The 24966-nt window shown below is 43.7% G+C and overlaps 1 protein-coding gene across 1 annotated transcript in view; it reads right to left on the bottom strand.

Annotated features, from left to right (window-relative positions):
- LOC118365176 (retinoic acid receptor alpha) overlaps positions 1–19853 on the bottom strand; it is a 191610-nt gene extending 171757 nt beyond the window's left edge. Inside the window, exon 1 of the mRNA XM_052490711.1 lies at positions 19579–19853. The gene's annotated coding sequence lies outside the window, so the exon portion shown is untranslated. The remainder of the gene's footprint in view (positions 1–19578) is intronic.
- Between the last annotated feature and the right edge of the window lie 5113 nt (positions 19854–24966).

Here is a 24966-nt window from a genome sequence, read left to right as displayed (position 1 = left end):
ACAGTGGACTGTATGTACTAAGTGCCATTCGAGGTAGATGGGTTATAGATGGGTTTCGCTTGGCTGGACTCCCGTGAGAAGGAGAACCCAATGGATCCTCTCACTCATCTCCACCCCGAGCTAAAGATAGAGCACTGAGCATGTTGACAATGACTGGAAGTGCAGTCAGTGGGCTGGGCTCATGTGACCCAAGCCGACCCTCGCTCTCATTGAGTCGCTCACCCACCTACAGCATCGGGCAGAACGTTGCCCAGGATTGGATGTACAGAGAGAGTGCCATTAGACATAGAAATGCAATGAGAGGGAGGAGAGGAGGACACGTGAGGAGAAGAGAAACTTATCACCCCCCACCCAATCTCCCTTCGGTGATGTTCTTTGGTATGTGGGAGTCACATGAGTCCATAGAGATGTGACAGGACATGAGGAAATGGATTTGATGAAAGAGCAGCGAGACGAGGTGAGTCAACTGAGGACTTTGAAAGGGAAGGAGCCCATGTTGGCTATGTGGCTGAGCCCACGTTGGCTATGTGGCTGTATTCGTCTCTGCCTGGCCGTACGGGTAATGAGGCGGAGTACTGCGGGCGATGTAGTCAGGCGCGAATACAGGCCCTGGCCTGCGTCTGGAAATCAGGCATCCCCTGTGGGATACGAGTCACAAGTCGAGTGTACATGAGCACACACACACACACACACACACACACACACACACACACACACACACACACACACACACACACACAGTCTGTAATGCAGAGGGAGACACAATCAAGCATGCATACTAAACACACATTCCATACACTCAGACATGCATACAACCATACACTCAGACTTGCATTAATAACACATCAGACAGGAGAGTGGCACAGCAAGAAATATGCACACCAACTTGAACAGGCAACCTCAAGCCCTCTAGCTCTGTGACCCACACATTACACACACACACACACACACACACACACACACACACACACACACACACACACACACACACACACACACACACACACACACACACACACACACACACACACACACACACACACACACACTTCAGGAGTCCTTAGTTACTCCCTCATATCAGTGGAAGCTGCAGCGCTCAAATGGTACACGCTACCCTTGACGGCGCCAGTCAGCGTGGCACGCATGCCATGTTGACGGGTGCACGTGAGGCCAGGCTCCTCCAGTTGGAATGACAACAGGGACTGAGCACAGAAACGGCAGCAGAAGACTGCAGCCTGCAGCAGAAGACTGCAGCCTGCAGCCAAGGCAAACAGGACGACACTACAAGAGTCAGCAAAGATTCCTCAAAAGCATCTGACACACAGATAAACATGTACACCCATAACACGGTGATAAAATACTTCTGTTTGTGGTTGCACTATGACATTGCTCCATGGACACTATGCAAAGACTATGTTGGCGCCAAAAGCTCCAAAACAAATACATTTTTTTTTAGTTAGAATGCAAAATTCACTGTTATTATTAAGAAATATTTGGTGCCATCATTGTGGATAGTTTGTCAAACTCCCTCCATCTATGGCTCTTCTCCCCGTCCTCCCCATTGTCATGATAATATCCCTAATGACTCTCTTCCCCCAGGGCTGGTGAGGCTTGGGAGGAGATGGGTGAGGAAGGGGGGAGAACTATTGTACCCTTCATCTTTAGTTGTCGAGGGGAATCATAAATCGTCCTCCCGCCCCCCTCAGCCACCTGTTGGAGAACTCGCCCACCGAGGGCATTCCTCTCTCTACTCCGTTGCTAGGTGATGATGATGACGACAACAACGACTTTGCAAATCTATTCCCATGCAGGCTTGGGAAGTCCAACTTTAACCCGAAGCTCATGAGGTACGAGGATCAACATTTCTTTTCTTAGTTCTAGGCTGGGCTAGAAGAGTTTAAAGACACAAAAGGTGGTCCCAGGAACAGCTCCAAATAGGGAGTTTAAAACCATATGAAGAGGGATTTGAATCCTTGGAATTGTGATTCCTTTATTAAAAAGGCGAGATCCGCAGTAGCGGGAAAGAGCGTCATGGCCACCCCACCAACGCTGTTAGCCGAGCAGAGGAGCGCCATGCAACATGGGGGGAAAAAATGTAAAAAACGATAACACGTATTGTGCTCTAACGCACGTATATCGGAGAGGAAAACAGTGCGTTGTTTTTCCTTAACTTTTTGTAACATCCATCGCAAATGGACGTAGCCGTTTCGCCATTCAGGATTGCCGCTTTGAGCCTCAAAAAGTCTGACAAAACAGCATCTCGTCCATTATCTGTTCTGGAGTTTGAAGTACTTATCAGACCATTCCAATGCCCTATCCTATAACCAACCCATTTCCTCTCTATCCCCTCCCACGCTTAGACAGCAGATTACTCTCTAGGTCTCATAGTTTCCCATAAAACCTACTTCCTGTGAATTGACCCAAAACACAGTACTAGTGACGCAACAGGGCAGAGGTCACATGGATAAAAATAAAAAAAGAATTATAAAAAAAAAAACATTAAATATATACACACAGTACAAGTTTAAAAAATTGGGGGTCACTTAGAAATGTCCTTGTTTTTGAAAGTACATGGTTTCCTGGTGTTTGATGCCATTCCATTTGCGCCGTTCCGGACGTGATTATGAGCCTCCCGTCAGCAGCTTCCTAATGGTTAAAAGAGTCAGTCTGGACAACCCCGCTCTCTCTCCACTTAATGTCACCTCTCCCAGCTCTTACTGATACGTACCCATAAGCCCCTTCACCTTCCATTCACTTTAACCAGCACCCACTGAGCACCGACTGACACCAGATGTCCGCAGATGTTGAAAAGTAGTTGAAATTTGGCCTTGATGTTAACGACCAGACGGACCGGACTGGAGCAAATATGAACCTATCATAGACGTGTGTTTTACAAGTTTAAATAGCACAGTTTGTAGAGAACAGTAGAGTACAGTACAGCACTGTAAACTGAGTAGAGCAAAGTAGATCACATTAGTACTGAATACAGTACAGTGAGTAGAGTACAATACTCAGTAGAGTACACCAAAGTTACCAAAGTTTGCAGTTGCACAGTTCTTCAACCAAATTAGTTTTTTGTACATTTTCCCGTTGAAATTCTTCAAAGTAGGCCTTGTGTATAGATTTGTATGTTCTGGTCGATTTTTACATCGATATAGTTTTTGTTTTGGCATTCAATTTAAAAAAGGTGAAAAACTGAGTCAAAGCGTTGCCGTAGAATTGCCCTTCTACAATGTAGATTTCCCGCGTGAATAAGCGCCCATGCACGACCACGGTGTGCAGCTTCAACTTCATCACAGGAAGCTGCGATTTCAAGCGCTAACAATCAGTAGCACGCACGCCTTCAACGAAAGCTGCCAGCACATACACACAGTAGTACTGTATGCCAGGCGCTAATGAGTGAGGGATGAGCCCTGGGATGGCTGTGTGGAAAAACTGTGTCCCGCAGGCAACGCTCACTTTAAGTACTCAGGTCTGGATCACATCAAGCCGTTTAAACACCTGCCAATCACAATAATAAAGCAGCGCTTTACGAGTGTGGTTAAGACTCTCCTCTCGCTGCGACCTGTCTGAAGGTGGGTGCTTAAAGGGGAAGGGAGGTAGATCACGACGGGTGACTCGGCAAAAAGGATGAATATTACAGACTGGTTGATTTGACGGCAGAAATTGCATCTCATTAAGAGGATAGGAACACAGGGTTAGAGTGAAGGGTTGAGGCGAGTCAAAAAAATGTACTTCTTATTATCATCCAGGATTTTAAATGGAACAGTGCTGATGGAATTAAGAATCTCTTCAGTGTATCATTTTACAGACTGCCATCGATTTTTCCGACATTGTGTCATGGCTTCCGAGCTAAACGAATGAGACGTGAGAGAGACCGAACCTGCTGCAGTCAGACTAAAATGGATAACCATTCCAATAATGACAAGACCTTCAAAAAGAACGAGCCTATAGCCTATTCCTAGGAAAGGAATGACACCTATAAAGCATTTAATTAATCCCTTTCAAAACGACAAAGTTATAATTTTTGTGTTGTGCGGGTAAAACACCGTCCCCGGTGGGTTAGAAGTTAGAAACGCTGTACGCCATAATTCCCGAAAGGTAAATCACGTTGGAAGGTTTGAGGCCACCGGTGTCACTATAGGGTGGAAATGTACACGCAGTAACCAGGCTTTCACGACCAGGTTGAACAAGTGGAGGAGCCTTTGAACGCAACACCGTGTCCCTGTTCAGAGACACGGGGCGGAGATGAGAAGGACGAGGCGGCGCACTGAGAAGCCACCCTGAAGATTTGTCCCTTTAAAAAGTGGCCTCGGTATGTTCCTGGCTGCAGTCGACCCTCAGAAACACACACAGAGATGAGTATGCGGCGTGCGCACACCTACCCACGCACACACACACACAATGTAAACCTTTGTACTTAGCCTAAAAATGGTGATGGCTACCCTACTCACATTGTATGTACTCGTCGTACTGTACATACACACCTTTGAGGACATTGTTAAACAAAGAAGTAAATCACACCGGTGTGCTCACACACACGTACTGTAGTCTGTACCCTCAAACACGCACGTCAACACAAACTCATTCAAAACAGTAAAGATCTCCAGTAAAGTACAGATTCAAATCAAAGTTTATTTGTCATGTGCGTGGACTACAACAGGTAGAGTCACCTTACAGTGAAATGCTTACTTACAGGCTCTAACCAACAGTGCAAAAAAGGTATTAGGTGAACAATAGGGAAGTAAAGAAATAAAAACAACAGCATAAAGACAGTGAAAAACAGTTGCGAGGCTGTATATGGTAGCGAGGCTACATACAGACACCGGTTAGTCAGGCTGATTCACACACTACACCCTGGAACTACACAACTCAATACTTCAGATCTTAAATCAGAAATCATTTGAGATAAGACAAACAAACGCTTGCCCCCCCCCCCCTCCCTCTCTGTCTCTCTCTCGTCTGAATAGGATCATGGTAGTGGGTTTCTCACAGCTGTCTGTGTTCCAGCAGGCATTGAAAAGTGTCCAGGGGGAATGGATCTTCGATACAGCAGGCCTTAGCACCACTAAATATGAGAGAGAGCGAGCGAGCGAGCGAGCGAGAGATAGAGAAAGTCTCTCAATGTCTTTCTTCGTGTGTGTTACCTTCAGTCTCTTCCTTCTCCCATCCCTCTCATAGACTTGTTAATCTCCCACTCCTCTCCGCTCCCCGTGCTGCTTTAATCTGGGACGGCCCTGTGTCTTTAGCCAGCATTGGGATCGCATAGATTAACGATGCCATCAAAGTTGAACTCGGCACATACGGCTGTAGACCATGGAGCGAACGTGATAAACTGGTCCCAACAGTAGACGGGGCGATGAGTAAAACGTGTGTGTGTGTGTGTACACGTGATTGTACGCTAAATTAGAGCAAGCTTTTTAATTTGAATCTTCATAACACTCCATGTATCCCAGATCTACCTCAATATCATTAATGCAGGGCCCCCCCGAGCGGCGCAGTGGTCTACGTGCTAGCTGTGCCACTAGAGATCCTGGGTTCGAGTCCAGGCTCTGGTGCAGCCGGCCGCAACCGGGAGGCCCGTGGGGCGAAGCACAATTGGACCAGCGCCGTCCGGGTTAGGGGAGGGTTTGGCCAGCAGGGATGTCCTTGTCCCATCGCGCACTAGAGACTCCTGTGGCGGGCCAGGCGCATTGCACGCTGACACAGTCGCCAGGTGTACGGTGTTCCCTCTGACAAGTGGGCATTGTGTCAAGAAGCAGTGCGGCTTGGCTGGGTTGTGTTTCGGAGGACGCAGGGCTCTCGACCTTCGCCTCTCCCAGGTCCGTACGAGAGTTGCAGCGATGAGACAAGACTAACTAGCAATTAGATACCACGAAATTGGGGAGAAAAAAAGGGGGTAACATTTAAAAAAAAAAAAATCGAAATAAACACCATTAACGTGAGCATGTGACTCCTGAAGAGGAAAGATTTACACCACACACACACTTTCCGGTCTCCTTCAAGCCACATTGACTAAGTACAATGGCGTACAAACACACTAACACCAAGGACACATGCATTAAAACCAAACATCTACTGCACACACACACACACACACACACACACACACACACACACACATCCATTACACGCCCACCAGCAGGCACAAAAGACACCACTAACAGCGCCGTTAAATAATGACGAGAACTCTCCCAGCGCCCCCCGCTCCGTCACGGAGAGGAGGACGAAGAGAGCGAGAGGAGGAGATGGCTTGTTTAATTTACTGCAGCCCATCTGTCTCGCACTGCAGCTCCCAGGAGCCTGTCCTGCACCGCTCCGCCTGCCCGTTAGTACGCATGTATGTGAGCAGGCTGAGACATTAGTTCCATAGTAATGGACTGTGGAGAATGGACACGCTGTTCTATTTCACATGCAATTTAGCCAGGCCTGCAAGGCTTCAATTGCAAATACCTCCGCCGGTATTGAACACTGTGGAGTACTCCAAAGTGTCGTGTGAGCTACAGTGCCTTCAGAAACTATTGACACCCCTTGACATTGTACACATTGTAGTAAAAGCCTCATTTCAAAATAACCCATAATGTTAAAAGTGGAATTATGTTTCTAGACATTATTACAAATTAATAAAAAAAATGAAGAGCTGAAATGTCTGGGGTCAATAGGTATTCAAGCCCTTTGTTATGGCATGCTTAAATACATTCGGGAGTACAAATGTGCTTTAACAAGTCGCAATATGTGCAATAATTGTTTTTAACATGATTTTTGAATGACTACCTCATCTCTGTACCCCACACATACAACTGTCTGTAAGGTCCCCCAGTCGAGCAGTGAATTTTAAACACGGATTCAACCAAAGACCAGAGAGGTTTTCCAACGCCTCACAACGAAGGGCACCTTCTAGGTAGATGGGTCAAAGTAAAAAGAAATATTTAAAAAAAAGCCTATATTGAATATCCCTTTGAGCATGGTGAAGTTATTCATTACACTTTGGATGGTGTAGCAATGCACCCAGTCACTACAAAGATACAGGCGTCCTTCCTAACTCAGTTGCCGGAGAGGATGGAAAACCACTCAGGGATTTCACCATGAGGCCAATGGTGACTTTAAAACAGTTACAGAGTTGAATGGCTGTGACAGGAGAAAACTGAGGATGGATCAACAACATTGTTACTTCACAAAATGTTAGCCTAATTGACAGAGTGAAAATAAGTAAGCCTGTACAGAATATAAATATTCTAAACCATACATAATGTTTGCAACAAGGCACTAAAGTAATACTGCAAAAAATGTGGCAAAGCAATTCACTTTTAGTCCTGAATACAAAGTGTTATGTTTGGAGCAAATCCAATACATTACTGAGTACCACTCTTCAAAATGTTCAAGCATAGTGGTGGCTGCATGATGTTATGGGTATGCTTTCCAAAAGACACTGGGATAGGAATTTACCTTTCAGCAGGACAATGAACTAAAACACAATGCCAAATCTCCACTGGAATTGCTTACCAAGAAGACAATGAATGTTCCTGAGTAGGCGAGTCACAGTTTTGACTTAAATCTACTTGAAAATCTATGGCAAGACCTGAAAATGGTCTGACAATGATCATCAACCAATTTGACAGAGGTTGAAGAATACTTGTCAGATGTTGCAAAATCCAGGTGTGGAAAGCTCTTAGACTTACCCAGAAAGACTCACAGCTGTAATTTCTGCCAAAGGTGCTTCTACAAAGTATTGACACAGGAGTGTGAATACTTATGTGAATTAGATATTTCTGCATTTCATTTTCAATAAATTTGCAAAACTGTCTAAAAACATTTTTTCACTTTCATTATAGAGTACTGTGTGTAAATGGGTGAGAAAAAGGCCTCTCGAGTGACGCAGTTGTCTAAATCACTGCATCACAGTGCTAGCTAGCTGTGCCACTAGAGATCCTGGTTCGAGTCCAGGCTCTGTCGCAGCCGACCGGGAGACCAATGGGGCGGCGCACAATTGGCACAGCATCGTCAGGGTTAGGGGAGGGTTTGGCCAGCAGGGATGTCCTTGTCTCATCGCGCTCTAGCGACTCCTGTGGTGGGCCAGGCGCATGCACGCTGACACGGTCGCCAGGTGTACGGTGTTTCCACAGACACATTGGTGCGGCTGGCTTCCGGGTTAAGCGGGCATTGTGTCAAGAAGCAGTGTGGCTTGGTTGGGTCATGTTTCGGGGGACGCACGGCTCTCGACCTTCGCCTCTCTCTCTAGAGTCCGTACGGGAGTTGTATCGATGAGACAAGACTGCAACCACCAATTGGATACCACAAAATTGGGGAGAAAACATTTACTATTTTAAAAAGGGGTGATAATTTTGAATTTAGGCTTTAACACAAAATGTGGAATAAGTCTAGGGGTATGAATACTTCTTGTCTCACATAAGATAGAATGTCCAATAGATGTTTGATAGTTTTGACAATTAAGTGACCATGCCCGAAAAGCCGGTGTATTGGCAAACCATGCCAATATATCCTCCAAACACCGGCTTCGAGGGTACTATCACTTTTATACAACGGGTTACCAACATATTCAAATAATGATTGACATATTTTCTTTAAAAACGTTGTTTTGATGAAGGTATTAATACTATTTCATCCTTCCACAGATATAGTTCCGAAACAAATCTAGGGTTGCTACCCAAGCCGGCTGGTGGTTCGTTCTATTCGTTTGGCTGCCATAGATGCAACCCAGTCGTTCAGTCTTCTTGTTCTGTATCTATGGATGCGACCTGGTCGTTCGTTCTAAATGTTCCATTGCCATACTGGCTGGCAACGTTCTTATCCCTTGCTTGCTAGCTAGCCAACCAGGGCTAATTTACAGTCACGGCAAACAGTGCAGACAGAATAACAACAGTAGCTGCATTTGTTCAAGCTGTTTTCTCGTGACATTTATTTGGATGACATCCATAACAATGAGCTAATGAGACACAATTTTGCCTGGATTAGTCCCAACCGTTGTATAATGTGCAAATAGACCTACAGTATAGAGTTGGGGTTCTTTTGTGAAGTCCATTCTACAAATTAGGTTTGTTAAATCCTAAACACTGGGAGATGTAAAGTTATTTGAAAAAGGAACAGGTAGATACCTACGTTACTGTGAGTCCAGCTCGTCACCTACTGTCACGCCCATGCTATTGGCACAAAGTGTGCCCTATGTTTTTTTGGCATCGACCACAGGCATTAGTTCATAACACCCACATATATTTCCTGTTGTTCACTTCCTATTTTTATTTGCAGCAAGTCATCACAATTTATATTCGATTTTTGCCACCGTTTTCATGCCTCTGTTTTTCCATATGGACTTGAAGACAATCAAGTAAGATGCCAACTACTCAAGTTTTTGCATGTCCCGGGAACAAAAAAATCTGAAGACAATTGATGATGAAGTTGATATTGGCTCATGAGTTGTTTGGCTCCCGAAACCGTTGTCAAGCGATGAAGTCTCAAGTGACAGGAAACGTCTCCACCTACATCTGGTCCCAAAACATGGACACAATGGGCTGACAAAAGAAGCTCAAAGGCAAAGATGCTGACTGACCAAGAAGCTTAAAAGACAAAAAGATGCCAACTGACAGAAGTAAATAGGCAAAAAGGTGAACGAAATGCGACTGGATGAGGGGCAGTGGATTTGTTAACCTCACAAAAATGTGGACCACGTAGAGCAGATGAGCGATCACTAGTTAGGATTCCATCCAATTGGTGACAGATCTTCAAGCAAATATACAAGAATCTGCATAAAGAAAATGTGCATTTTCCCATCAGTTGTGTTTCCACCAAATGGATTTGTTGCAGATAAAAATGCAGTGCGTGATGACGTAGTGCACACGAAATGTGCTTCTTTGCTTAAAAATACAATTCTAAAAGTTCAATGTGTTTCCATCGTTCACAGATAGGCTACAATGTCGGCTAGTCTACTTGATGAGATTATTATGGATAAGAGCGAGAATATTCTTTATTTATCAAACGGCAGTCAAGCATCAATCATCCTGTCACCAGAATAAGACCCTCAATGTGTTGGAAACGTCGATAGGATGGTTGTTATATCAACATTTGAGCATAAAGACGTTTTCCAACACCATTTCTCACATAATTAACTTTACCGGCACAAAAAGATCCCACCATGTCAAACAAACTAATTATCTGTCGGCGTTTATAACATTTTACCGAAACTACCCGTTTTCCATCACACCTGTTGTGATTTTAATTTGTATGGTGTGACTTACTTCGCTGGATGGAAACATGGTTAACGAGACGAACAGAGTGTTCCCACACAAACTGAACCCCAATGCCTTGGGCCAACTGACTAGACTCAAAAGAGACCCTAAGACTCAAAAGAGACCCTTTCGATCCAGTTTACATAATTGGGGAACACAAGGCTGGCGCCACAATAGAGCAGTCACGAATGGAAATGGTCAAGTCTCCCCGGAGCCATAAGTAAAACATCTAAAAGGCTAGAATCTAGACGAAATGTCCAAACGCCGGGGTAACAGCCTGCTATTTACCAGTTAGTCAATTAGAAATGAGTTGTTAAAACGGTAATAATGTAACAATTGAAAACTAATGACACTTTGCTTTCTATGAGGTTAAATGACACATTCAGTACGAGTCAAAAGTTTGGACACACCTACTCATTCAAGGGTTTTTATTTCCACTATTTTATAGTGAAGACATCAAAACAATGAAATAACACACATGGAATCATATAGGAACCAAAACAAAGTGTTGAACACATTTATTTAGATTCCCCCAAGTAGCCTTGGTGACAGCTTTGAACACCCTTGGCATTCTCTCAACCAGTTTCACCTGGAATTATGTTTCAACAGTCTTGAAGGAGTTCCCACATATGCTGAGCACTTGTTGGCTGCTTTTCCTTCACTCTGCGGTCCAACTCATCCCAAAACATTTCAATCAGGTTAAAGTCGGGTGATTGTGGAGGCCAGGTTATCTGAGGCAGCACTCCATCACTCTCCTTCTTGGTCAAATAGCGCTTCCACAGCCTGGAGGTGGGTTGGGTCATAGTCCTGTTGAAAAACAAATGATAGTGGGACTAAGAGCAAACCAGATGGGATGGTGTATCGCTGCAGAATGCTGTGGTAGCCAGCATGGCTGAGTGTGCCTTGAATTCTAAATAAATCACAGTGTCATCAGCAAAGCACAATCACACCTCCTCCTCCATGCTTCACAATGGGAACTACAAATGCGGAGATCCGTTCACCTACTCTCTGTCTCACGAAGACACGGCGGTTGGAACCAAAAATCTCAAAAGGACAGATTTCCACAGGTCTAATGTCCATTGCTCGTGTTTCTTGGCCCAAGCAAGTCTCTTCTTCTTATAGCCTTCCTTTAGTAGTTGTTTCTTTGCAGAAATTCAACCATGAAGGCTTTATTCACGCAGTCTCCTCTGAACAGCTGATGTTGAGATTTGTCTATTACTTGAACTTATTTGGGCTGCAATTTCTGAGGCTGGTACTAATGAATTTATTCTCTGCAGCAGAGGTAACTCTGGGTTTTCCTTTCCTGTGACGGTCCTCATAAGAGCGGGTCTCATCATAGAGCTTGATGGTTTTTGCGACTGCACTTGAAGAAATCTTCAACCTTTTTGAAATGTTCCAGATTGACTGACCTTCATGTCTTAAAGTAATGTTGGACTGTCGTTTCTCTTTGCTTATTTGAGCTGTTCTTGCCATAATATGGACTTGGTCTTTTACCAACTAGGGCTATCTTGTGTATAACATCCCTACCTTGTCACAACACAACTGATTGTCTCAAATACATTTTTTAACTGTTAATTGAAATGCATTCCAGGTAGTCACCTGATGAAGCTGGTTGAGAGAATGCCAACAGTGTGCAAAGAGGTCATGAAGGCAAAGGGCGGCTACTTTGAAGAATCTCAAATAGAAAATATATTTTCATTTAAGACAGAGAAGCAACATATGGTAAGACGAGGGAGGGGATGTGTGTCTATTTGTCAATAACAGCTGGTGCGCGATGTCTAATATTAAAGAAGTCTTGAGCTACTGCTCGCCTGAGGTAGAGTACCTTATGATAAGCTGTAGACCACACGATCTATATTATTTGTAGCAGTCTATTGACCACCACTGACTGATGGTGGCACTAAGACTGCACTCAGCCAACTAAGGCCATAAGGAAAAAGAAAATGCTGATCCAGAAGAGGCACTCCTAGTGGCCGGGGACTTTAATGCAGGCAAACTTAAAATCGGTTTTACCACATTTTTTAACAGTATATCACATGTGAAACCAGAGGGGGAAAAAGAAACTCTAGACCACCTTTACTCTAGAGACAGAGATGCATACAAAGCTCTCCCCCACCCTCCATTTGGCAAATCTGACCGTAATTCTATCCTCCTGATTCCTACTTACTTCCTGCTTTTAGTTTTTGATTGTAACAGCTCGATATGGAAGTGGTCATATGACGCGAATGCTACGCTACAGGACTGTTTTTCTAACACAGACTGGAATATGTTCCGGGATTCATCCAATGGCGTTGAGGAGTATACCATCTTAGTCATCAGCTTTATCAATAAGTGCATCGACGATGACGTCCCCACATTGACCTTACATACAACCAGAAGCCATGGATTACAGGCAACATCCGCATCGAGCTAAAGGCTAGAGCTGCCGCTTTCGAGGAGCGGGACACTAACCCGAACGCTTATGAGAAATCCCACAATGCACTCAGACGTACCATCAAACAAGCAAAGCGTCAATACAGGATTAAGATTGAATCCTACTACACCGGCTCATACAATCGGCGGATGTGGCAGGGCTTGCAAACTATTACTGACTACAAAGAGAAACCCAGACGCGAGCTTCCCAATAATGCGAGCCTACCAGACGAGCTAAATGCCTTTTATTCTTTCTTCGAGGCAAGCAATACTGAAGCATGCAGGAGAGCACCAGCTGTTCTGTGACTGTGTGATAACGCTCATGGTAGCCGATGTGAGCAAGACCTTTAAACAGGTCAACATTCACAAAGCCGTGGGGCCAGAGGGATTACCAGGACATTTACTCAAAGCATGCGCAGACCAACTGGCAAGTGTCTACACTGACATTTTCAACCTCTCCCTGTCTGACATATCAACATGTTTAAAGCAAACCACCATAGTCCCTGTGCCCAAGAACACTAAGGTAACCTGCTTAAAATGACTACACGTAGCACTAAATCTCTGTAGCCATAAAATGCTTAGAAAGGCTGGTCATGGCTCACATCAATACCATTACCCCAGAAACCCTAGACCCATTTAATTTGCATACCGCTCCAACAGATCTACACTGCCCTTTCACACCTGGACAAAAGGATCACATATTTAAGAATGCTATTCATTGACTACAGCTCAGCATCCAACACCATAGTGCCCTCAAATGTCATCACTAAGCTAAGGACCCTGGGACTAAACACCTCCCTGTGCAACTGGATCCTGGACATCCTGACAGGCCGCCCCCAGGTTGTAAAGGTAGGTAACAACACATCCGCCACACTGATCCTCGACACGGAGGCCCCTCGGGGGTGCGTGCTCAGTCCCCTCCTGTACTCCCTGTTCACTAGCCTCCTGATGGGTTGCATCACTGCCTGGTATGGCAACTGTTCGGCCTAAGCCCCCAAGGCGCTACAGAGGGTAGTGCGTATGGCCCAGTACATCACCGGGGCCAAGCTTCCTGCCATCCAGGACTTCTATACCAGGCGGTGTCAGAGGAAGGCCAAGACTCCAGCCATCCTAGTCATAGACTGTTCTCTCTGCTTACCGCACGGCAAGCGTTACCGGAGAGCCAAGTCTAGGTCCAAGAGGCTTCTAAACAGCTTCTACCTCTAAGCCATAAGACTGCTGAACATATAATCAAATCGCTACCCAGACTATTTGCAATGCTACTCTCTTTTATTATCTATGCATAGTCACTTTAATGTCACTCTACATGTACATATTGCCTCAATTACTTCGACAACGGTGCCCCGCCCATTAACTCTATACCGGTACCCCCTGTATAGAGCCCTGCTATTGTTATTTACAGCTGCTCTTTAAATTATTTGTTATTCTTATCTTTTACTTTTTTTTTTAGGTATTTTCTTAAAACTGCACTGTTGGTTAAAAGGGCTTGTAAGTAAGCATTTCACAGTACGATCTAAACTGGTTGTATTCGACGCATGTGACAAGTAAAGTTGGATTTGAGCAAGTTAGCAAGGAAAACAATTACGTACAGCTTGGAGTCAACGTTACGTTTCTTTGCATACAGTAGATGTGCACACGTATCGGTAGCCTACAATATTCTATGGTTGGTGTGCGCGCGCGCTACAGTGTCTTCTTGCGAGTACACATGCCTCCCCACCATGCACACACGGGTCCCTGTCATCACCTGGGTCTCATCTCATCAGTCAGCATCACACATACAGTAGGAGAAGAGCGTCTTGCTGATGCTCTCTGCTGCCAGGCAGGGACACATTTAGAACGGTGCAAGTACAAGCGTGCCTCATGTTTTTATCTATCAATCAGGCCAGTATTCACAAAGGGTCACAGAGTAGGAGTGCTGTTCAAGGATCAGTTGTCCCCTTTAGATCATAATGAATAAGATTACATTGACGGGGACCTGGGGATACTCACAGAGTAGGAACAAATACAAAACTTAGTTGTTTCCTCTCCTTTGCTAATACATAGATTTCTTTACTCGTTGCAAGATACTGTGTGTACTACATCATTTTTTTATGATTGATACAATTCGCCATTTTGATTCGTTTCGTGGTCTCATTAGTCGAGCCAACGTGTTTTGAGAAGCCTTTTTAATAAACAGTGGTGTAAACTACTTAAGTAAAAATACTAAAACAGTACTACTCAAGTAGTTTTCTGGGGTATTTGTGATTTGATTTTATATTTTTTTGACAACTTTCACTTTACTCCAACGCATTCCTCAAGAAAACAATTTACTTTCCAACTCCATACATTTTCCGTGACACCTAGAAGTACCCGTTACATTTTGAATGCTTAGCAGGTCAGGAAAATTGTCCGATTCACTCACTTATCAAGAGTAAATCCCCGGTCATCCCTATGGCATCTGATCTGACGGACTCACTAAACACAGACTTACTTAAGTAGTATTTTACCTGCTGACTTTCACTTTTACTTGAGTCATTTTCTATTAAAAAGGTATCTTTACTTTTACTCAAGTATGACAATTGGGTACTTCTCCCACCGCAGCTTTTAAAATTAGCCTCAAATGATTCACACTCAGTTTTCAAGAAGCTATGCGGCTTGAATTTGGATCACCAAGTTTATAATATTCAGGACAGCAATGCGTGTGGGCTCTCTGTAACAAACAAAACAAAAGCTTGGCCTTTATTTATCATTCAGACGAGATGCATTATATGGAAACCAAGCAACGAAAACCTAATTAATAACTGATCAAAAGCTTTTGAACACACAGGCCTTAAAGCAACCGGGCAAAACAGGACAGAAATCTATGTATACACTCGTCAACAAACACACTCACAGATATGCATGCACACGGGAACATCAATATGTGCACTTGTAGCCTACGTGTTCGTCGGAAAAAAATATCCATACCACCCACCCATCCACCCACACACGGCCCTGAGCTGCAGATGCCACACCAGCTCTGGAACACTCACAGGACAGTGTTCCTAACTGGAAGGGATTGCATCACAAGGCCATGCCTTAATTCAATTGGTATTGTGTTCTCTGCCTACAAGGCTTTGAGACGGCAGTGGAGGTCTGAGCTGAAGGACGATCGAAAACAAGGACATTTCTAAGTGACCCCCAAACTTTTGAACGGGAGTGTGTCTTTCAGGCTGTTGTGTCAGGGAGGCCTGCTTTGATAGAGACACTCCCAAACAGGTAAGACACACATAGACGACCCAATCGAGGTTGTTAAACTTGCAACCCAGGATACTGGGTTGTAAAACTTGACAAAAATAAGATTAAAACCCACGATACACTTTCGCTCTTTCCATCCTCCTCCCTTTAGTGCCCGTCTTATCCTGCCCCTGTCCAGTTAAGTGGTGGAGAGTTCAGGAGGTGTGATAGAGAAATGTGTCAACCTCCACAAACAGGTAAGAGACACAGAGAGAGAGAGAGAGATGACCCAATGCATGTTATGTTCAACTTGACAAAAAGAACAATAAAATAAAACAATTCAGAATCATTTGACATTGAATACTCATGATGTTTATGTCTCTAATTAATGTCTTTCATGTTGGTGTATCGGGGTGGCGTGCTCTGTCCTCTCCAATTCAGACCAAAGCAAGACTGTGTTTAAAGCTCACTATGGATCTACCAACATTTTGGCCTCTACAAAGTCTTAAGGATGTCGTTGCAGTGTGATTAGCGTGTGTTCTGTTTCTCCCGTCTCTGTCCTCCATACCGTCTTGTCATAATCACCGCAGCTGATGGCACATACTCAACTTGTACTTGATAAACCAACACCATCAATCAATGTAATTTGTATACCAAACAGAATTGCTAGTCTAAATGTAATCTTGTATGTTTGTCTTCTCTCCACTACCCAGAAATACATGGATGCGTGCACAACGCTCATTCAGAAGTACTCCTCGTTGAGAGACCACACGGGGGAAGAAATATGTAAGAATTATGACATTTTCCTACTCAACATTAATTCACACACTAATAACCTTTTTTTTTTTTACACCAGATTGCACCTATCCAGACCATGTGCTGGCTTGGATCTTTTGCTCTCACGTGGTTTATTCCATCACATTTGTAGCAGCATAAATGAGACAATCGCTAGTTACGTAATTGACTAAGTCTGCCCCTCTGACCTCGGTCCCAATAATCCATCATGACATTTGTCATGTACCCTTGACAGTATGCAGCTGCTCTAGTTCTACTCATTCTAAATCCCGTCTTCTCACTAAACACCCTCCAATTTAAAAAAGGTAAATGCAAAGTTAGAAGTCATACTGTGTAAGCTGTACTCAGTTAACTTACTGTTGGAAATATGACTTGGGTAACCCTAAAAATCGGACACATTTTTGTGTAAAGCTCCCATCGCCTACCATAAGAATAGATGGGAATCCCTTTGCGGATGAGAGCTCCATGGGATTGAGAGTGGCAATGGGGGTCCATTTCCTTTTTTAGATTTAGTATGCAGCATCAGTGAAAAGCTCTATGCCTTGCATTCAGAAATATGTTCTGGGAATTGATGAGGGGGGTAAATGACCAACAAATGTTGAATGGCAAAGTTTTTGCTGCAGAGAGAAGGACAGGGGAGACAAGAGCAAAGTAATGCGAGGTCAGTTGTATAACAGCCACATTACTCAAACTAGAAACCACATACAACACTGTTGTTCAATGTGTCTCTACATGCCTGTGAGTTTTAGTATTATTTCATTTAACCTTTATTTAACTAGGCAAGTCATTTAAGAACAAACAAATGCTTATTTGCAATGACGGCCTAGGAACAGTGTGTTAACTGCCTTGTTCAGGGGCAGGACGGTAGATTTTTTTTATCTTGTCAGCTCAGGGTATCGATCCCTAGAAAGTTATTTGAGGAACCGTTTTAAAAAGTTATTTAGGGAAAAGGTTCCTTGAGGCACCTTTAAGGATTCCACCCGTGTTGCAATATGAGGAACCCCAAAAAGTACCTTCAGTACCTTAAGAGTGTTGAATGAACACAAAAAGTCAGCTCTTTTACACACTCAAGTAGTTAACATACAAACGTAATGTTGTGTCATGCAGTGTAACTTCCCAGAATTCATTGACTCGCAGCGAGAGTATAGAAGAATTAGGCTCAATTTGATAATATAAAAAAGGTCAAATGGCCCAAGTCTCATAGCAGCAGGAAGATGTTTGGAGGGGGGCTGCACATTTTTTGGTCGAAAGGAGAGTGCACTACTGCCAAGTCCCATAGTCTAGTCAACCTATCAAGTCAACCCATCGTGACATGCTTATTGAAAGGCAGATAAAAACCTACCCCGACACATAAGTACGCTGTATCAGGCAGCCTAAAGCATAAATCATAGTCCACAGACGCAGAGACGCGATAGTCCAGCGTCCCATTGTTACATAGATACTCGTCTCTCGAGACCTCCATCCACCGTGGACGCACAGCCCGAACGCGCACCTCTCCACTTCCTCTATTCATTTGAATGTGCTGACAGGTGGAGAAATTGCTTGAGCTGCGCTGAGAATTATGAATGCCAACGGTCCAATATTCTACAACACTGCTGTGCATATGCATACACGTTTAGGACTACAAAGAAACCCTTTATGCTGCATTCGTAACAAAGTGGGAAGTGGAAATGTATCACATACGACTGGGGAAAATCCACTTGAAAAGCCTCCAACTGGTGATTACTAGTGATAAACTCATCATCCAGGGCGCTCACTCCTCTCACATGCTCTGACGTCACCTACTAAGGAAATGACTTTGATAACATCTTCTGCAGTTAAATGCAACAAAACATTAGTCATAAAAAGCTATCTGGTAATGTGGTATTTGAACACTATAATTAGTTTGCAAGCATGCTAGCTGTACTTTTAGTTTATGGTATATGCAGTTTGTTGGCCATTAGCCAACCTGCTCTTATCAATGAGTGAATGAATGCATCCAACTGGTATTCACCACTTCACAATGTAGTAAATTCCCATTTCCCACTTTGTTACGAAAGCAGCACAACTCACAGACCATGGAGTAGGTTGATGTCTAGTAGGTTGGACCAGTCTCACATCACCGCCAACACGGAAATATTTCAAATCTGATCAATCTGTGAGAGATTTGTGACTGGACGTCGGGGCTGTCCTTGTTTTATTTTTAACTGACATCATTTACCTGACTCCGAGAAAAAGCGGACGTCACCCCATGACAGCCGTTGACAGTGAATTTGTTTGAGAACTGTTTCGAGTGGCCATCAAATGTGCCATCTAAACATTCAAAAATGTCTTTCAAGCTTTTAAATCGTTCAATTTTGAAACAAAATTGCACAAAACCTTGTAGACAGGTGTTGGCTGAACATGCACACACTGTGCAACGATTCCATCGACAAAGCTTGTTACGTTGTAGCGGCAGCCTATATAAAACTATCAAGGCTCGCAACAAATTACATTTTAACAGTTTACACAATGGCGGGATGTGGCTGGCTAAAGCTTCGGTGTGATATTTCTGCACAACAGAACAGGAAAACGGAGTCGTGACAGGACACAGATTGAAGCACCACGTTAATAATAATAATAATAATAATATATGCCATTTAGCAGACGCTTTTATCCAAAGCGACTTACAGTCATGTGTGCATACATTCTACGTATGGGTGGTCCCGGGAATCGAACCCACTACCCTGTCGTTACAAGCACGTTACAAGCACCATGCTCTACCAACTGCTCTACTGCTCTACCAACTGAGCTACAGAAGGACCAACCGACCCCCCAGAAGGACCAACCGACCCTCGAACTAACCGACTACCAGACGGATTTTAGTCGGTGTAGAGGCTTCTACCGAATCTGGTCTACCTGTCACACGTCCGATCAACCGCATTGTCAGTAGCCTAAATAAATAGCCAGTCAATACCTGTTGACTCCTCCTACCGACGTGTTGGTTGGTGGAAGTCCCGAACCGAGCCGTTTATGTTTTGTCCTGTGCTTCTTTTCCGAAGTCCTTAGACGAGGAGTGGCCCGGTATAGGACGGTCTGCTTCGTCAGACGGTGTGAGTCTGACAAGAGCTCTGCGAGTTTTCTGCAAAGAAACTGGTGTTCACGGAGCCGCGCAAATGGATGCAAGGCTTAGAGAGCAGCAGCCATTGCGGTCACGTGCATTTTCGGGAAACCCAACACTGGCCAGCCTAGAGAAGTCCACTCCCACGTTTCATATCTACCATGTCAATTATGTCATCTACAGCAGGGCTTCGCAAAAATCGGTCCTGGAGGCCCCCCCGGGGTGCACATTTTTTTGGTTTATGCCCTAGCCCTAGCACCGCGCAGCTATTCAAATAATCTAAACTTGATGATGAGTTGGTTATCTGAATCAGCTGTACTGTACATCAAAACTCCATCCTGCTAAGAAGCCTACTATTGCTCTTCTAACTAGGACATTGGAAGTGCAACATGCATCAAATGTTTATAATATTCCATTCATAATCAAACGAATACATTACGTGTAATGCTGTTTTGAATATAAATGTGGCATCAATGTCACTATCTATATTAGATTGGTTTCGTTTTTTTCTCATCAAGAATGAATCCTATCTGTGTCAACTGTCAATGAACCAAATTCTTAGTGTACAATCTAAGGGCGCTTTCACATGTCACTGTATGCTCCAGACCCTGGAGCGTTTGTACCCTAATCCACGCTGTAAAGCACGTGTGAAACGCAAACAAACCCTGGCTGAAACGAATCGTGGATCTGCGTGGGTAGCTTGTCCAAGATCCTGCAGATCAGCAGTACCGGGTTTTGTGACGAACCAGCGTGAGGCGCGTAAAACATTTTTTTGCCCGTTGTGAACAAGCTCGCTCGCTAACTTCATTTTGTTGGTGATACTAGAAGCATATTGTGATGATGATTTGGTTACTTTGCGGTAGGGCAATCGGTTTCCATTTGTCTAAGCCTGATTTTGGCCTGCCCTCACTAGCAGACCCAAGCATATAGGCCTACTTGTATGTATCACTGAGGACCGCCCCCCCTCCCCCCCATACCCCGTGATCAAACATGCCTGTAAAATCCATTTTTCTCAGCAAGGATGGAAAACAGGCATTTTTTATGGGGCCTGGCTGCCAACCAGGAGGGGCTCCTGGGAACTGTCCCGTGCTGGGTCGGTAACATGTCGCCTCACTGCTATCATCTTCACATCCCCCACTCTCTCCCAGTCCAACGCTTTGACTGACAAGTGAAGGGATACGACCCTGATCCAGCTAGGGCTTATACAGCACATGCTCTCAGGAATCCCTGACGCCATTCATTTTAAGGGACTACGCTACAGTATTCCTGCTAGACGTCTCTCTCTCTCTCTCTCTCTCGTTGTTTCTTTCGCCCACAATGTAATCTTTCAAAGGGGCTTTCAAAGATGATTCCTCTGACACTCATCCTGGCTAGTGTCTTCCTCTCTCCTCTCCTGGCCTCGCCTGGTATCCCTCTCCTCTGTTTATGGCAGACTGTAGTGGGCTACAATCCAATCTATTCCTGAGATGGAAGTGAGCGCAACGGGTCCGTCCAAACCGCACTTGTTACTGCCGGACAGGGTGTGCCATTGGGCAGGCATCCCTGGCTGGGTGTCCTCTCTCATCTCTCCCTTCTCTCCTCTCCTCTCCCTTTTCCAAGATGTATGAGGAGAGCGACAGCTGCTAGGAGACTGCCAGGACCTTTTATCCACACAGCACTATGGCCTGGCTGGCCGGCGCAGGTTCCAGGGAGAGTGTCTGCAGACCTGGGTACAAATACTATTTGAACTGTGGAAGACTTTGAACGTGGAGTGTCATGTGGGCGTCATTTGCACATTGGAGACGCTTCTATTGGCTCAATCACGCCAGGATAAGCTCAAACAAGCCCAACTAGTATTTGGAATGATTTTCAAATAGTATTTCAGCCTAGGTCTAGTGGATCCAGAGTGTGTGTTTGTGTCTCCTGGGACAGGAAACTGAGCATCCCAGGGCAGAAAGATAGGAGGTTTATGGGCCACGGAGACTAAACTAGCAGATGGGTGTCTTTGCCTGGTCTAAGCCTTCCTCTCCTTAATCTGTCTGGGACTGCAGGAGCACAGGCTTGAGCACAGATGTGGCCGTAAGCAAGTGCATGTGTATTTGTGCTTATTTGTGTGTGTGTGTATTTGTGCTTATTTGTGTGTGTGTGTGTGTGTGTGTGTGTGTGTGTGTGTGTGTGTGTGTGTGTGTGTGTGTGTGTGTGTGTGTGTGTGTGTGTGTGTGTGTGTGTGTGTGTGTGTGTGTGAGAGCAAGAGGACAAGTACATTAGAGTGTCTAGTTTGAGAAACAGACGCCTCACAACTGGCAGCTTCATTAAATAGTACCCGCAAAACACCAGTCTCAACGTAAATAGTGAAGAGGCGACCCTCTGTATCCTGGCCTTCTAGGCAGAGTTGCAAAGAAAAAAACATATCTCAGACTGGCCAATAAAAATAAAATATTAAGATGGGCAAAGGAACACAGACACTTGACAGAGATATGGTTTTTCTTTGCAACTCTGCCTAGAAAGCCAGCATCCTCGGAGTCGCCTCTTCACTGTTGACGTTGTTTCCGGCCATTTTGAGCCTGTAATCGAACCCACAAATGCTGATGCTCCAGATACTCAACTAGTCTAAAGAAGGCCAGTTTAATTTCTTCTCTAATCAGCACAACAGTTTTCAGCTGTACTAACATAATTGCAAAAGGGTTTTCTCATAATCAATTAGCCTTTGAAAATGATAAACTTGGATTAGCTAACACAACGTGCCATTGTAACACAGTGATGGTTGCTGATAATGGGCCTTTGTAGATATTCTATTATAATCAGCCGTTTCCAGCTACAATAGTCATTTACAACATTAACAATGTCTACACTGTATTTCTGATCAATTTGATGTCATTTTAACAGACAACAAAATTGCTTTTCTTTCAAAAACAAGGACATTTCTAAGTGACTCCAAACTTTTGAATATATTAGTATATTAGTCGTATACACAGATATCCAGGTGTTATAGCAGGTGCAGCAAAATGCTTGTTTCTAGCTCCAACAGTGCAGTGGAATGTCTCAGGAAATACACAAATATTCTAAAAGTCTAAACAAGAAATTTAAACAAGAAATCAAGAAATTACAGAACGGGTCCAATTAAACAAACCAGAGTAGAAATGTTAGAGTGAGCATGTGTTAGGATCCAGAATATAAATACATGATGTGTATAGACAGCAGAGGTGGGACCAAGTCATTGTTTTACAAGTCACAAGTAAGTCTCAAGTCTTAGCACTCAAGTCCCAAGTCAAGTCCTAAGTCAAGACAGGCAAGTCAAGTCTCAAGTCCTATACTTTTGAGTTCCGAGTTCGAAACAAATCATAATGTGCTCTTCACCAAATGTAATACCATTTCATATTTTTAACAAGAGTAATAGTTAGTATATTACATTTACGCAAATCATGAATGCTTTTAAAAATATCTACATATTTATTACTTTCCAAATAAACATTATATTTCCATGGAAATACATGGGTAGCCATGTGAAAGAGTTTTAATTTAGTTTTAATTTTTTAATATTTGGGCTTGGGGAGGGTATCAAGTCAGGTCGAGTCATAAAGGCTCAAGTCCAAGTCAAGTCACGAGTCATTTGTGTTAAAGTCAAAGTCGAGTTGCAAGTCATCATATTTGTGACTCGATTCTGACTCGAGTCCAAGTCATGTGACTCGAGTCCAAGTCATGTGACTCGAGTCCACACCTCAGACAGTATATTATTTGGAAATATAATGATATGTACAGTTGTAGGTATATTAGGATTGTGTATGTACAATTCCCACAGAAAGTCTTACAACCCCCCCCCCCCTTGGAGTTCTTCACATTTTATTGAAATATTTTATTAAAATGGATTTAATTGTCATTATTTTGTCAACGATCTACACAAAAATACTCTGTAATTGAAAAAATATGATTAATGAAAAATCAAACACTTACCTTGATTAGATAAGTGTCACGCTCGCTATCCTCAAACTCCCTGTCATAAATCGACCAAGGCGCAGCGTGCATGTAGTTCCACATCCTTTAATGAAAGTGAAACCGAAACAACCAAATAACAAACAGGTAAACAGCAAAGAACGTGACCCAATCGAGGTGCACACAAACACACACGGAAAAATAATTACCCACAAAACACAGATGGGAAAAGGCTACCTAAAGTGGGGCAAAAAAAGTATTTAGTCAGTCACCAATTGTGCAAGTTCTCCCACTTAAAAAGATGAGAGAGGTCTGTAATTTTCATCATAGGTCCACTTCAACTATGACAGACAAAATGAGGGGGAAAACATCCAGAAAATCACATTGTAGGATTTTCTATTAATTTATTTGCAAATTATGTTGGAAAATAAGTATTTGGTCAATAACAAACAAGCAAGATTTCTGGCTCTCACAGTCCTGTAACTTCTTCTTTAAAAGGCTCATCTGTCCTCCACTCGTTACCAGTATTAATGGCACCTGTTTGAACTTGTTATCAGTATAAAAGACACCTGTCCACAACCTCAAACAGTCACACTCCAAACTCCACTATAGCCAAGACCAAAGAGCTGTCAAAGGACACCAGAAACAAAATTGTAGACCTGCACCAGGTTGGGAAGACTGAATCTGCAATAGGTAAGCAGCTTGGTTTGAAGAAATCAACTGTGGGAGCAAATATTAGGAAATGGAAGACATACAAGACCACTGATAATCTCCCTCGATCTGGGGCTCCACGCAAGATCTCACCCCATGGGGTCAAAATGATCACAAGAACGGTGAGCAAAAAACCCAGAACCACTCGGGGGGACCTAGTGAATGACCTGCAGAGAGCTGGGACCAAAGTAACAAAGCCTATTATCAGTAACACACTACGCCGCCAGGGACTCAAATCCTGCAGTGCCAGACGTGTCCCCCTGCCTAAGCCAGTATATGTCCAGGCCCATCTGAAGTTTGCTAGAGAGCATTTGGATGACCCAGAAGAAGATTGGGAGAACGTCATATGGTCAGATGAAACCAAAATATAACTTTTTGGTAAAAACTCAACTCGTCGCGTTTGGAGGACAAAGATTGCTGAGTTGCATCCAAAGAACAACATACCTACTGTGAAGCATGGGGGTGGAAACATCATGCTTTGGGGCTGTTTTATACGTTGCATATATATATATATATATATATATATATATATTCTAAAATGGATAAATATATATAATATATATTTTATACGTATATATATATATATATATATATATATATATATATACATTTTATACGTGGCAT

This window comes from Oncorhynchus keta, chromosome 32 (assembly GCF_023373465.1).
Source record: "Oncorhynchus keta strain PuntledgeMale-10-30-2019 chromosome 32, Oket_V2, whole genome shotgun sequence".
In the NCBI taxonomy this organism is placed as follows: domain Eukaryota; kingdom Metazoa; phylum Chordata; class Actinopteri; order Salmoniformes; family Salmonidae; genus Oncorhynchus; species Oncorhynchus keta.
This window is presented reverse-complemented; position numbering and strand designations above follow the sequence as displayed.